We start from the raw sequence: 12,634 nt of genomic DNA, 5'->3' as shown, positions 1-12,634 counted from the left end.
AATACTTGTCTAACACACGTGAACAATGTTGGAATGCTTTTGAAAACTTGTCATTTCAATTATATGTGGTTGACCATAGTGAGAAGCAGATGAGCCCCTCGTATGAATCATTAATTAATTCGAGCTCCATAAGGCGAGATTACATCGTGCACCACAAACCCTCCCACGTGAGCAACAGCCTGGCCATTAGACACGCCCTGGGGTGAGATTTAAATGTCTGTGGCCGCAGCATGAACTCAGTGCGCGTTACTCAGTTATGTTATGTTTTAGTCTTTGTTAAGTTTGTTACGTTACGTTTTAGTTTTGTCTGTTACTTCTTAGTTGTCTTAGTCTTGTATGGTCGTTTTGCTCTTTAAGTTTTTCCTGTCTTCACGCTACTCAAAAGCCATACCAAGTAGCATGATTTATTTTTCAGACGACGCGTTTCAATAGTTTTGCCGTAAACTTTCATTTTTCTAAGCCACAGGTTTTGTTTTAGTATCAGTCAATTTTAGTCAAATAATAATTTTGTAGACCCTTTTCGACCAGCCATCGAAGAGACTATCAATTTTGTTGTTATCAGTCTAAAATAATCCTTCATGGACTCAACTGAACCAAAACCCCGCAGCCAGCTGTTGATCCTTGGTCTGAGATTACAACCATCCGGAGCCATCCCTCATCTGTAACCGACACTGTAGAACCCAGTTCGGAAGACATCACCATCCAACATTAGCTCTTCACCCTGGTGTGCCTGGGCCTTCCACCGGACCACCGAGCAGATCGAGCCACGGACGAGCACCTGGGCATCTTCGAGTTAGTTTGAAGCAGAACTTGCCAGGACGTCATTAACCAAGTAGGCATGCTAAGCGGGTTTGCATAAGAGTTGGTCCGTGAGGTTACGATACGGTCAATTTATCCATATTCTCTCAACTATTCGTTTAATCACTTAACTTTACGTTCGCGTGCCTATTATCCCCTTTCAACTGCTTCTCCCTATCGCCAACTTGTTTTGCCATTGTGTTGCCATAGGTTTCTTTTGTGTTATGTCATATCACCTCATATCTTCTGTCGTACTATTCATGATACATTATTCATTACCCATAATTGTGCTTAATAAATGAGATTTTGATTTAAGTCGTGGTTAGATGGTGTCCTTTGAGCTGAATATATACGATCCCTGTATCCAGAGTTTACACTTCAGATTATCAGACTGGTTTAGCAGTTAATTTCTGCAGTCCTTCTTAGCTGAGGAAGGTGGTGCCCCGATAGTTTATCAATGAATGCAACATCAAATTAAGTTTGTTCCCCTACAGTACCATTCCTCTGATTGATCTCAGCACTCTTTTCCTCATCCTTATAACGCCTGCTGAAATCTACAGAGAAGAAGAAGTAAAATTCTCTAAACAAGTTCATTGCATTCATTTTCAGTAGGTTGGACTATTGCAATGGAGTCTTTACTGGCCTAAACGAAAAATCAATTAGGCAACTACAGCTGATTTAAAATGCTGCTGCGCGAGTCCTTACAAACACCAGAAAAATGGACCATATCTCACCAGTCCTCAGATCACTACATTGGCTTCCTGTGAGTCAAAGAGTAGACTTTAAAATCTTACTGTTGGTCTACAAAGCATTAAATGATCTAGGACCAAAATCTATTCTAGATTTATTAACTCCATATGAAGTATCCAGACCTCTCAGGTCATCAGGGACAGGTCTATTGTGTGTCCCAGAATGAGAGCCAAACAAAGTGAAGCAGCTTTCAGTTATTATGCTCCTCACCTGGGAAACACTCTCCCTGCACACCTGAGGTCTGCACCAAGTGTCAGCTCATTTAAATCAGGGTTGAAAACATTATTATTTGCTACAGCTTTTTTTTTTTAAGTAAATATATTTGCTCAATGATTTTAATCATTCTAAATGCTAAATTATTGTCTTTTACTGGCTTCTGTTTTTAATTTTCCTTTAATTGTATTTTATTTAGATTTTTCAATTCTCTTCTAATTTCTTTCTTTCTTTCTTTGAAATGTATGATTTTAATGTATTTTTATGCTTCTGTAAAGCACTTTGAATTGCTATACAAATAAATTTGCCTTGCCTTGCCTTGCCTTGATACACTACAAATACATGAAAAAATACACTTCCAGCAAAATGATCAGCTGTTATCAGCAAAGAGAAGTCACGTGGTTTTCTTTCAGTGGTTCTTTTTCTTTTTAAAACATGATTGTCCCTCCCACTCTTTCTTGTTTTCCCATTTCCTGCTTCAGAGTCCAATCAAATATCATTATGATTGGTAATCCTGTTGTCCACTCACCTGGTTTTCTGATCTATACTCGTACATTATAGAATGTGGATAGTCTCAGCCTAATTTAAAAAATAAGTAACGCGTTACCTTCAGTTGTGCAGGCATATCTGTATTATCCAAGAATAACATAATAACAATGATGTTTTTGACACACAAACTGCAGAATGCCGTTTCAGAATGAAGGCTAAATCCACAAAAAGGATAATACATTATAGTAATATTTAATAAAACCAATTAAGTATCATTAGAATAGTGCCCAGAATGTAAACATGAATTCACTAAACTGCACGTGTCAGTGGTGGCTTTATTTTCGACTCCGCCACTGGCGCGGCGCAGGCGCGGCGCAAAGTCAGGTCCACTGCGCCGATGGGGCGTGGCGGCGCAGACTTTGGTATTTTCGTGCGCTGCATCGCCGGCGTATCTCCTCCTCCTTCTCATTTCAGTCACACCCAGAGGTGCAACTCGGAGAGAGGAAGGGGAGAAGGCATGGAGTGGGTTTGGCACAGCCGAGTCAAATCTTCACCAATCACAGCAGCTCCTCGCCTCACCTTTAAGAACGCCGCTGGCCAGGCGCATGGCAAATTTCCAGGAGACTGACATCACTCATATCTCCTGACATCCGTTTGTATTACTTTGCACACCCATTTGTATATAGTTTATTTTTCTTAGTATTCAATTCAATTCAATTCAATTTTATTTGTATAGCGCCAAATCACAACAGAAGTTGTCTCAGGACACTTTCCATATAGAGCTGGTACAGACCAAGCTCTTTTATCTACAGAGAACCAACAATTCCCCCATAAGCAAGCACTTGGCGACAGTGGCGAGGAAGAACTTCCTTTTAACAGGCAGAAACCTTGGGCAGGACCAGACTCTGGTTGGGCGGCCATCTGCCTCGACCGGTTGGGTGAGAGAGGGAGAGCAAGAGAGGGAGAGTGAGACAGACACAGACAGACAGACAGACAGACAGACAGACAGACAGACAGACAGACAGAGACAGACAGACAGAAATGCAGTCAGAGAGAGAAAGGGAGAGTGAGACAGACAGACAGACAGACAGACAGACAGACAGACAGACAGACAGACAGACAGACAGACAGACAGACAGAGAGAGAGACATGCAATCACAGTAACAGTGACAGTGGATGTAATAATAGCAGTAGCAGTTGCAGTGGATGTCAGGCAGGGCCAAGGCAGGAGATGCAGCTGCAATCCACAATCCAGATTAAGCCACTGTGGAACCTGCAAGACGACCAAGCACAGAGACTCCGGGGAAGGAGCTAAGTTAGTAACACGCCATGGTAGGACATGAAAGCGTGCAGATGGAGAGGGACAGAAGGACAGAGGAGCTTGATGTATCTTTGGAGGTCCCCCGACAGTCTAATCCTATAGCAGCATAACTAGGGGCTGGTCCAGGACAAGCCTGAGCCAGCCCTAACTGTAAGTTTTTTCAAAAAGGAAAGTTTTAAGCCTACTCTTAAATGTAGAGACAGTGTCTGCCTCCCGGACAAAGACTGGAAGATGGTTCCACAGGAGAGGAGCTTGATAGCTAAATGCTCTGACTCCGGTTCTGCTTTTTGAGACTTTAGGAACCATAAGTAGACCTGCATTCAGGGAACGCAGTGTTCGAGTGGGGCAATAAGGTACTATGAGCTCTTTAAGATAAGAAGGTACCTGGCCATTTATGGCTTTGTAAGTAAGGAGGAGAATTTTAAATTCTATTCTAAACTTTACAGGGAGCCAGTGCAAAGTGGCGAGTATTGGAGAAATATGATCTCACTTCCTGGTTTTTGTCAGAACATGTGCTGCAGCGTTCTGGAGCAACTGGAGAATATTCAGCAATGAATTTAGGCAGCCTGAATGAATTGAATGAATAGAATTGGTCCAAGCACAGAACGCTAACTAAATAGCTGACTTTAGTGAGCACAGAGGAGTCATTAACGTGTACAAACTGAGAGCGATCTGACAAGTAGGATTCAAACCAACTTAGCGCAGTTCCCTTAATGCCAATGAAGTGCTCCAGTGTCTGCAATAGGATGCCATGGTCAATGGTGTGTATATATATATATATATATAGTTTTATATTCTGTTCTATATTTTGTGGCATATTTTGTTTATATATAAATTCTCAATTTAAATATTTTGTTTGCTTTTTATATATATAGTTCTCTCTCTTTTCTAATTTTATTCTAATTCTATTCTTGTAAGGAGCACTGCAACAAAAACAATTTCCCCTTGTTGATAAATAAAGGATTTCTGATTCTGATTCTGATGTCTAAATATGAGGTCCTTAGATGGTAAATCCTCGGCCTCCTCCTCGCGATCCTTATTGATCGCAGTGTGCGTTTGATGACTGACCGAGCACTGCTGAAAACACCGTTAAAACCACGCTGCCGTCTTGTTGACGGTGTGATATATGGCGTCATCAACCACGTTTACAGTGGATAGCCTTTATCACCTAGCAGCCACCCATCCAGAGGGGTGTCCCCCTGAAAGACTGTAGGGATGCTAGAATTCACCACGATGAACGAGTCATGTGCCGACCCGGGGAAAGTGGCATATACGTTTGTCACCAGGCAATTTGAGTCACAGATCACCAGATCTGAGATGTGGTCAGATGAGATACTGATCAAAATATATAAATTTAGGTCTGACTGTATGTGCTGACTCAGATTGCAGTTGCATTGAATTGCGGCTGTTGCTAATAATTGATCGCCATGAAATGCCAGACACTGTGGAAACCTGAGTGTGAGGAGTTGGTGAAGTGAGCGCACGACTCCGCCGGTTTACGAAAATCCACTTGCGCCGCTGGTGCACAGAGTTGCAGGTCTGAGGTGGCGAGCTTTCAGCGCACTTTTACGCCGCCGGCGCAGACCGAAATGGTCGAAAATTCCAATGCGCCGGCTCATGATGCTGACACCTCCCCTCTACTGCGCCGCAATGCCCATCCTGGCGCACTTCTGTACGCCTTGGTTTACCAAAATACCAAGTGCGCCGTGTGCCTGTCTGCACCGCTCGAAAATACTACTGCGCCAGTGGTGCAGTGAGTGAGTTTTCGGAGTCGAAAATAGAGCCCGGTATCTTCATCCTACTCTCATACATTGGACCTGTCTAACTTCTTCGTGGACCTGTAATGTTAACATTAGCATAATGTGCTCAGACAAACTACACCTGTGTCTTGGTCTTTCTTGGATACTGAGAAAACATACAATGACTGACAGTGATACAATGTACTGTACATACTGTCCACCATCTGTCCTTCAACCTAGCCAAACTCTATGAAGAAAACATTTATAGACATCAAGCTAGGCTGGTATGCTAAGTTATAAATTGAATTACTCAAGTTGGTAGAATGAATGAAAGAGGGAGGCTGGGTTTGTTTATCAGAGTATGCACCACTGTCTGTAAACAGGAATATTAGTAGATTACTCATTTGTATTAACCATATAAACATTGTAATAAGATTATTGTCTTTTTCAGAAAAAAGGCAAAAACCAGAATATTTCATGCATGTAAATGTAGCTGTTGTGGTTAAAATAACTACTTGCTTAAGTTTAAAGACAGCATGCTGTCATGATTAAAAGAAACTAACTTTTAATTTTTGGAAACAGGAAACAAACAGTGGACTGAAGTTTCACATTTTGTTGACCCATCCAACCACCCAAACCTCTTCACTCTTTTGGGGCATTTTGGAAGACTCTCCACACATTACACATCCATGGATTTTATGAATTTAGATAATAATAATAATAATAATAATAATAATACATTTTATTTAGAAGTGCCTTTCAAAACACTCAAGGACACTTTACAGAGTGGGTAAAAACACATGCAAAATATACAGAATAAATAAGAGCACAATAATTAAAAACACATCAAGTTAAAAACAAGCTAAAAGGAGAGCGACTGAAAGCTCTGCTTCCCATGGGGCTGAGACGGGCGGAGGGCACAGAGAGGTGGAGAGAGGAGGGAGATCTGAGGGAGCGAGAGGGGGTGGCAATGGAGATGAGGTCAGATCCATCCGCACGCTCTCATGTCCTACCACAGCGTGTTACTAACTTAGCTCCTTGCCCGGAGAATTGAATTGAATTGAATTGAATTGAATAGATATGGAGGGGCGAGGTTGTGGATGGCCTTAAATGTATACAGCAGGATTTTGAAAGTGATTCGAAATTTGACCGGGAGCCAGTGAAGCTGCTGCAGGATGGGGGTAAAATGGTGCGAGGAGGGGGTTCTGGTAATAATGCGGGCTGCAGAGTTTTGAAGCAGTTGAAGTTTAAAGAGGGACTTGTGAGGGACACCGAAAAGGAGTGAGTTACAGTAGTCAAGGCGGGAGGTTGGGAGAGTGGAGGTTGGTTTATTGGAAAGATAGAACTGGGTGTCATCCGCGAAGCAGTGGAAATGGATGCCAAATTTACGGAAGATATTGCCAAGAGGGAGAAGACAAATGATGAAGAGAAGGGGCCCCAGGACAGAGCCCTGCGGCACACTAGAAGAGACGGGGGAGGGCTGGGAAGTGAAGGATTTGAGTTGGATGAACTGATTGCGGCCTGTGAGGTAGGAGTGAAACCAGTGCAGTGGGGTGTTGGTGATGCCTATGGAGGAAAGTCTGTTGAGGAGAATGAGGTGAGAAACGGTGTCGGAGGCCGCACTCAGATCGAGGAGGATGAGGATGGAGATTAAACCAGAGTCAACTGCCATGAGGATGTCGTCTGTGATTTTTATGAGGGCCGTTTCTGTGCTGTGACGGGGATGGAAACCAGACTAGAATTGCTCATAAAGACTATTGTTGGTGAGATGGGAGTGGAGTTGAGAAGCAACAGTTTTTTCTAAAATTTTGGAGGAAGGTGAGAAATGGGGCGGAGGTTATTGAAGTCAATGGGGTCTGATCCAGGTTTCTTGAGAATGGGACTCACAGCTGCAGATTTGAATTTAATTTATACATCTGGCCATATAATTACATAATGATGCAATGAAGTTTCTCCATTTTTTTCTCTAATGAAAGGGGCTTATCTGAATTGAGGGTATAAGGATGGAAAGTGTCTCACAATGTGCATACTGTAAAGAGAGAGGAACCTGCGATTCTGGGCTCTTGCAATATAACTTGACTAGTTATAGTTGGAAAGATAACTAAATAAGGTGAGTAATTCAACAGCAGCTAAATCAGCATGAAACGTTTTAGAAATTCACAACTATATCTATGACCTGCATCCCTGCTTCATCATTGTTTATGCTGTTTCGAGCATATCCTTCGGCTCTCTCTTCGACTCATGGACCCATTCTCATCTTTCCCCTCTTTTTGCAGTTTAATTGATCAGACTGCCTTTGCTTGGCTGGTTAATTAATTACATTCTCTGCCTGTGTTTCAGGTTTGAGATGAGATGGAGAGAGAGAAGAGCAAGCAAGGGCATTTTGATGAAGGAAAATCTGTAACACACAGTGCAGCAATAGAATGGAGAAAGTTAGTGCAGCAAATGGAGTTCAGGAACTCCATTATGAGTGATTACAGCCCCTTATGATAAAATGTCTTAGAATGGAACCAGCAGTGACAGGCAGCTCCTGTTCTTCTCTATGTAGTGTAGATGCCAATAGGCACACAGGAGAATGAGCAGACTCACAAAAATACCTAATAAAAACATCATATTCATTCGGTAAACACTGACATCACTTTGTACAGTGTTTGTCAGTCAATGTTTGTACACACACACACAAACACACACACACACACACACACACACACACACACACACACACACACACACACACACAAACCTTTGCACATCTAGGTACGAACTTCTAATTTCTCAGCCTCTGCACTCTTAAAAAAAATGTCTTTACATCCACCAGATGTCTTCACTGTTGAAATTGTCCTCAGTTTCAAAAAAAGTCCTCAGTTTCCAAAATGTCCTCAATTTCATGTCCCGTCCTTGCAAAACTGCCATTCTGTCATCACGATAGTTTAATGGCCAATAGCTCTTTATCATCTAGATACTGATCCAAGAAAACTGAGTGTTGAAATGAGAAAAATCTCAAAATCTTACGACAAATACAAATGTAATTCAGTTTTACACAACCAGTTGAGCTCTCTGGAGATCAGCTACAGTATATTCTTCTAATATGATTCTGAGGGGAAACTTTCAGTGTCAATATTCCATTAAGGAGACATTAAAGGATATGGTTAGATTATTTTACATTTAAAGTATTCCAATGTTGTACAACAAATTCCTCCAAAGTGACCAACAGCAAAAATAACTTTATCCTGCTAATAACAAAATAGTAATAGTAGTAACATGAAAAGTAAATACTAACATAAAAACACAAATAGTCTTAATGATAATAGTACACAGTTAATGAAAAAGCAGATTCAGGTTCCTGTTCTCCAGACTTCAATGTAACTTAATATTTATGATATTTACTCACTGTGCTGTTTTTTGTTTGTTTTTACTCAGCCAGCTTGAACAAGCATTATGTAAGAGTCATTTCTCTCAGTATCAGTCTGAGTCATGTTCATTCAACTTTCAACAGCAACTTTGTTTTAAGATGAGTTTTACCATAGCAAACTGGCACAAAAAAGTGCTGCTTCATCAAAATTGCTTTTGCAGTTTAAAGGATCATACTGGTGTGTGTGTTTTTTTTTTTTGTTTTGTTTTGTTTTGTTTTGGGTTTTTTTTTTTTGCATACTTTAACCCATAAACCATAAATCCTACAAACATAAGTTTTAAGACTCATAGACTTTATATGAAAATCAACCTACAGTCTTGAAACTGCAGCGATAAGCCATGATCACCATCTCAATTTTCTTTCTAGCATGCTAACTTTTACTGAGGCTGATGGGAATGTCATTAGTCTTTACATTCAATCTGGCACGTCCGGGGGGGTGGGGGGGTGATGTGTGTGTGTGTGTGTGTGTGTGTGTGTGTGTGTGTGTGTGTGTGTGTGTGTGTGTGTGCGTGTGCGTGCGTGTGTGTGTGTGTGAGTGAGTGTGTGAAAGTCCATCTGTGTTGGCCCAAAATTATAATAAATAAAACAAAATAACAATAATTTAGATCTACCTAGGTCGGTCACATGATCCGCAACGTGCCCTCACTCTGCTGTCACTGCCCTGATGGTCCCTGCTGCTAATTGCTAAGCTGCTGGAGACGGCCACTGCAAGTCTCACGAAACCGAAGAACACCCGAGTAAACAGCTGGTCCGGTGAGTAGGTTTTACAGCGGTATTCGTTTGAGCATGGTGTATTCTTGCAAGATGACTGACGAAGTGAAGTGAGCAATGAGCATCCTCTGTGTTGTCCAACTCTGCACACACACCTCTCACAAGTTATAGCCGTTAGTTAAGCACACACAGCGTGCTGTTGGACTATTACAGTATAAATACAACAATAATAGAAGAATTTGATTTTGAAATTCTAGATATGAATCTCAAATTCAAATTATTTTGAGAACCTCACTGTCTTGCACAAAGTCGATAGTCCAACTGAATAAAAGCACAAAAAATTAAATGCATGATTTCTATACTATTTAATTTTTTTTTACTTTATTAATTTAGCACTAGGAATAAAAAAAAGACAGATTATGAATGAATTAAATTTGTGGCTATGCAGTACAATTTTTGAAAAGGTATGAGATGTCACTCTGTGTGTGTGTGTGTGTGTGTGTGTGTGTGTGTGTGTGTGTGTGTGTGTGTGTGTGTGTGTGTTTTATGTGCATCAGATTGTAGTTTAACAATCATATTTCATTCAGCAGAGATGCCTCCTAAGGAGAGGAAATCCTACTTGTCAGATCGCTCTCAGTTTGTACGCGTTAATGACGACTCCTCTGTGCTCACTAAAGTCAGCTATGGAGTTCCGCAGGGTTCTGTGCTTGGACCAATTCTATTCACCTTACATATGCTTCCTTTAGGTAAGATTATCAGGAAGCACTCAATAAATTTTCATTGCTATGCAGATGATACCCAGCTATATTTATCAATGAAACCGGAAGAAACCAGTCAGTTAACTAGACTACAAGCATATCTTCATGACATAAAGACCTGAATGACCTGCAATTTTCTGATGCTAAACTCGGACAAAACTGAAGTTATAGTAGTAGGCCCTAAACATCTTAGAAAGTCACTTTCTGATGACATAGCAGTTATGGATGGCATTGCGCTGGCCTCCAGCACCACCGTAAAGAATCTGGGAGTTATCTTTGACCAAGACATGTCCTTTCACTCCCATGTAAAACAAATTTCAAGGACTGCCTTTTTTCACCTACGTAATATCGCAAAAATCAGGCATATTTTGTCTCAAAATGATGCAGAAAAACTAGTCCATGCATTGGTAACTTCCAGGCTGGATTATTGCAATTCTTTACTATCAGGCTGCCCAAATTCATTGCTGAATATTCTCCAGTTGCTCCAGAACGCTGCAGCACGTGTTCTGACAAAAACCAGGAAGCGAGATCATATTTCTCCAATACTCGCCACTTTGCACTGGCTCCCTGTAAAGTTTAGAATAGAGTTTAAAATTCTCCTCCTTACTTACAAAGCCATAAATGGCCAGGCACCTTCTTATCTTAAAGAGCTCATAGTACCTTATTGCCCTACTCGAACACTGCGTTCCCAGAATGCAGGTCTACTTATGGTTCCTAAAGTCTCAAAAAGCAGAACAGGAGTCAGAGCATTTAGCTATCAAGCTCCTTTCCTGTGGAACCATCTTCCAGTCTTTGTCCGGGAGGCAGACACTGTTTCTACATTTAAGAGTAGGCTTAAAACTTTCCTTTTTGATAAAGCTTATAGTTAGGGCTGGCTCAGGCTTGTCCTGGACCAGCCCCTAGTTATGCTGCTATAGGATTAGACTGTCGGGGGACATCCAAAGATACACCGAGCTCCTCTGTCCTTCTGTCCCTCTCCATCCGCATGCTCTCATGTCCTACCACGGCGTGTTACTAACTTAGCTCCTTCCCCGGAGTCTCTGTGCTTTGTCGTCTTGCAGGTTCCCAAGGACAGTGGCTGAATCTGGATTGTGGATTTCAGCTGCATCTCCTGCCTTGGCCCTGCCTGACATCCACTGCAACTGCTACTGCTGTTATTACATCCACTGTCACTGTTACTGTGACTGCATGTCTGTCTCTCTGTCTCTGTCTCTGTCTCTCTCTCTCTGACTGCATTTCTGTCTGTCTGTCTGTCTGTCTGTCTGTCTGTCTGTCTGTCTGTCTGTCTGTCTGTCTCACTCTCCCTCTCTTGCTCTTCCTCTCTCACCCAACCGGTCGAGGCAGATGGCCGCCCACCCAGAGTCTGGTTCTGCTCGAGGTTTCTGCCTGTTAAAAGGAAGTTTTTCCTCGCCACTGTCGCCAAGTGCTTGCTCATGGGGGAATTGTTGGTTTCTTTGTAGATAAAAGAGCTTGGTCTGTACCAGCTCTATATGGAAAGTGTCCTGAGACAACTTCTGTTGTGATTTGGCGCTATACAAATAAAATTGAATTGAAAATAAATTGAATTGAAATTGAAGCAAAAACAAAAGGAGCTGCATGAGGCTGCGAAAGGCAGAAGCTGTTCAATGTACCCCATTAGGTAAAACAGAGACTAAATTTGCTTTGCACTGGCCTCTAACAAATATATGAGGTGTGGACAATGATATGGTATGTTGTGATTCCATGTTACATTCTTTATGAATATGGGTTGCTACCATTCAACGAGTTATATTGCAAGGTATGTTTCTGTATGGTGTTTCAAATTCATGCTCCATGTGCCCCCTTTTAACTTTGAGCACCTGCCCCTCCTAAGGTCTCTGCACAGCCCTGCACTCAGTGAAAGATAATTCAATTCAATTTCAATTCAATTTTATTTGTATAGCGCCAAATCACAACAGAAGTTGTCTCAGGACACTTTCCATATAGAGCTGGTACAGACCAAGCTCTTTTATCTACAAAGAAACCAACAATACGATAAGGGATCACTTAAGGTACCCTGTGCAGTTTCTGACCGTTTATTGTAGACAAGCAATGTTTTTACCAGTGGGTCCCCGATCTCTCTTCCTCATTTTTGTCAGAACACGTGCTGCAGTGTTCTGGAGCAACTGGAGAATATTCAGCAATGAAGTAAGGCAGCCTGATAGTAAAGAATTGCAATAATCCAAACTAGAAGTTAGGAATGCATGGACTAGTTTTTCTGCATCATTTTAAGCCAGAATTTGCACTCACGTTATGTGGGTAAAAAAAAAAAAAAAAAAAATCCTTGAAATTTGTTTTACATGGGAGTTAAATCATATCCTGATCAAAGATATCTCCCAGGTTCTTTACAGTGGTGCTGGGGGCCAGCGCAGCGCAATGGCATCCATAACTGCTGTATCATCAGGAAGTGAGTTTCTAAGATGTT

Source organism: Chaetodon trifascialis, chromosome 20 (assembly GCF_039877785.1).
Source record: "Chaetodon trifascialis isolate fChaTrf1 chromosome 20, fChaTrf1.hap1, whole genome shotgun sequence".
In the NCBI taxonomy this organism is placed as follows: domain Eukaryota; kingdom Metazoa; phylum Chordata; class Actinopteri; order Chaetodontiformes; family Chaetodontidae; genus Chaetodon; species Chaetodon trifascialis.
The sequence above is the reverse complement of the archived record's forward strand: the minus strand, read 5'-3'. Positions refer to the sequence as shown.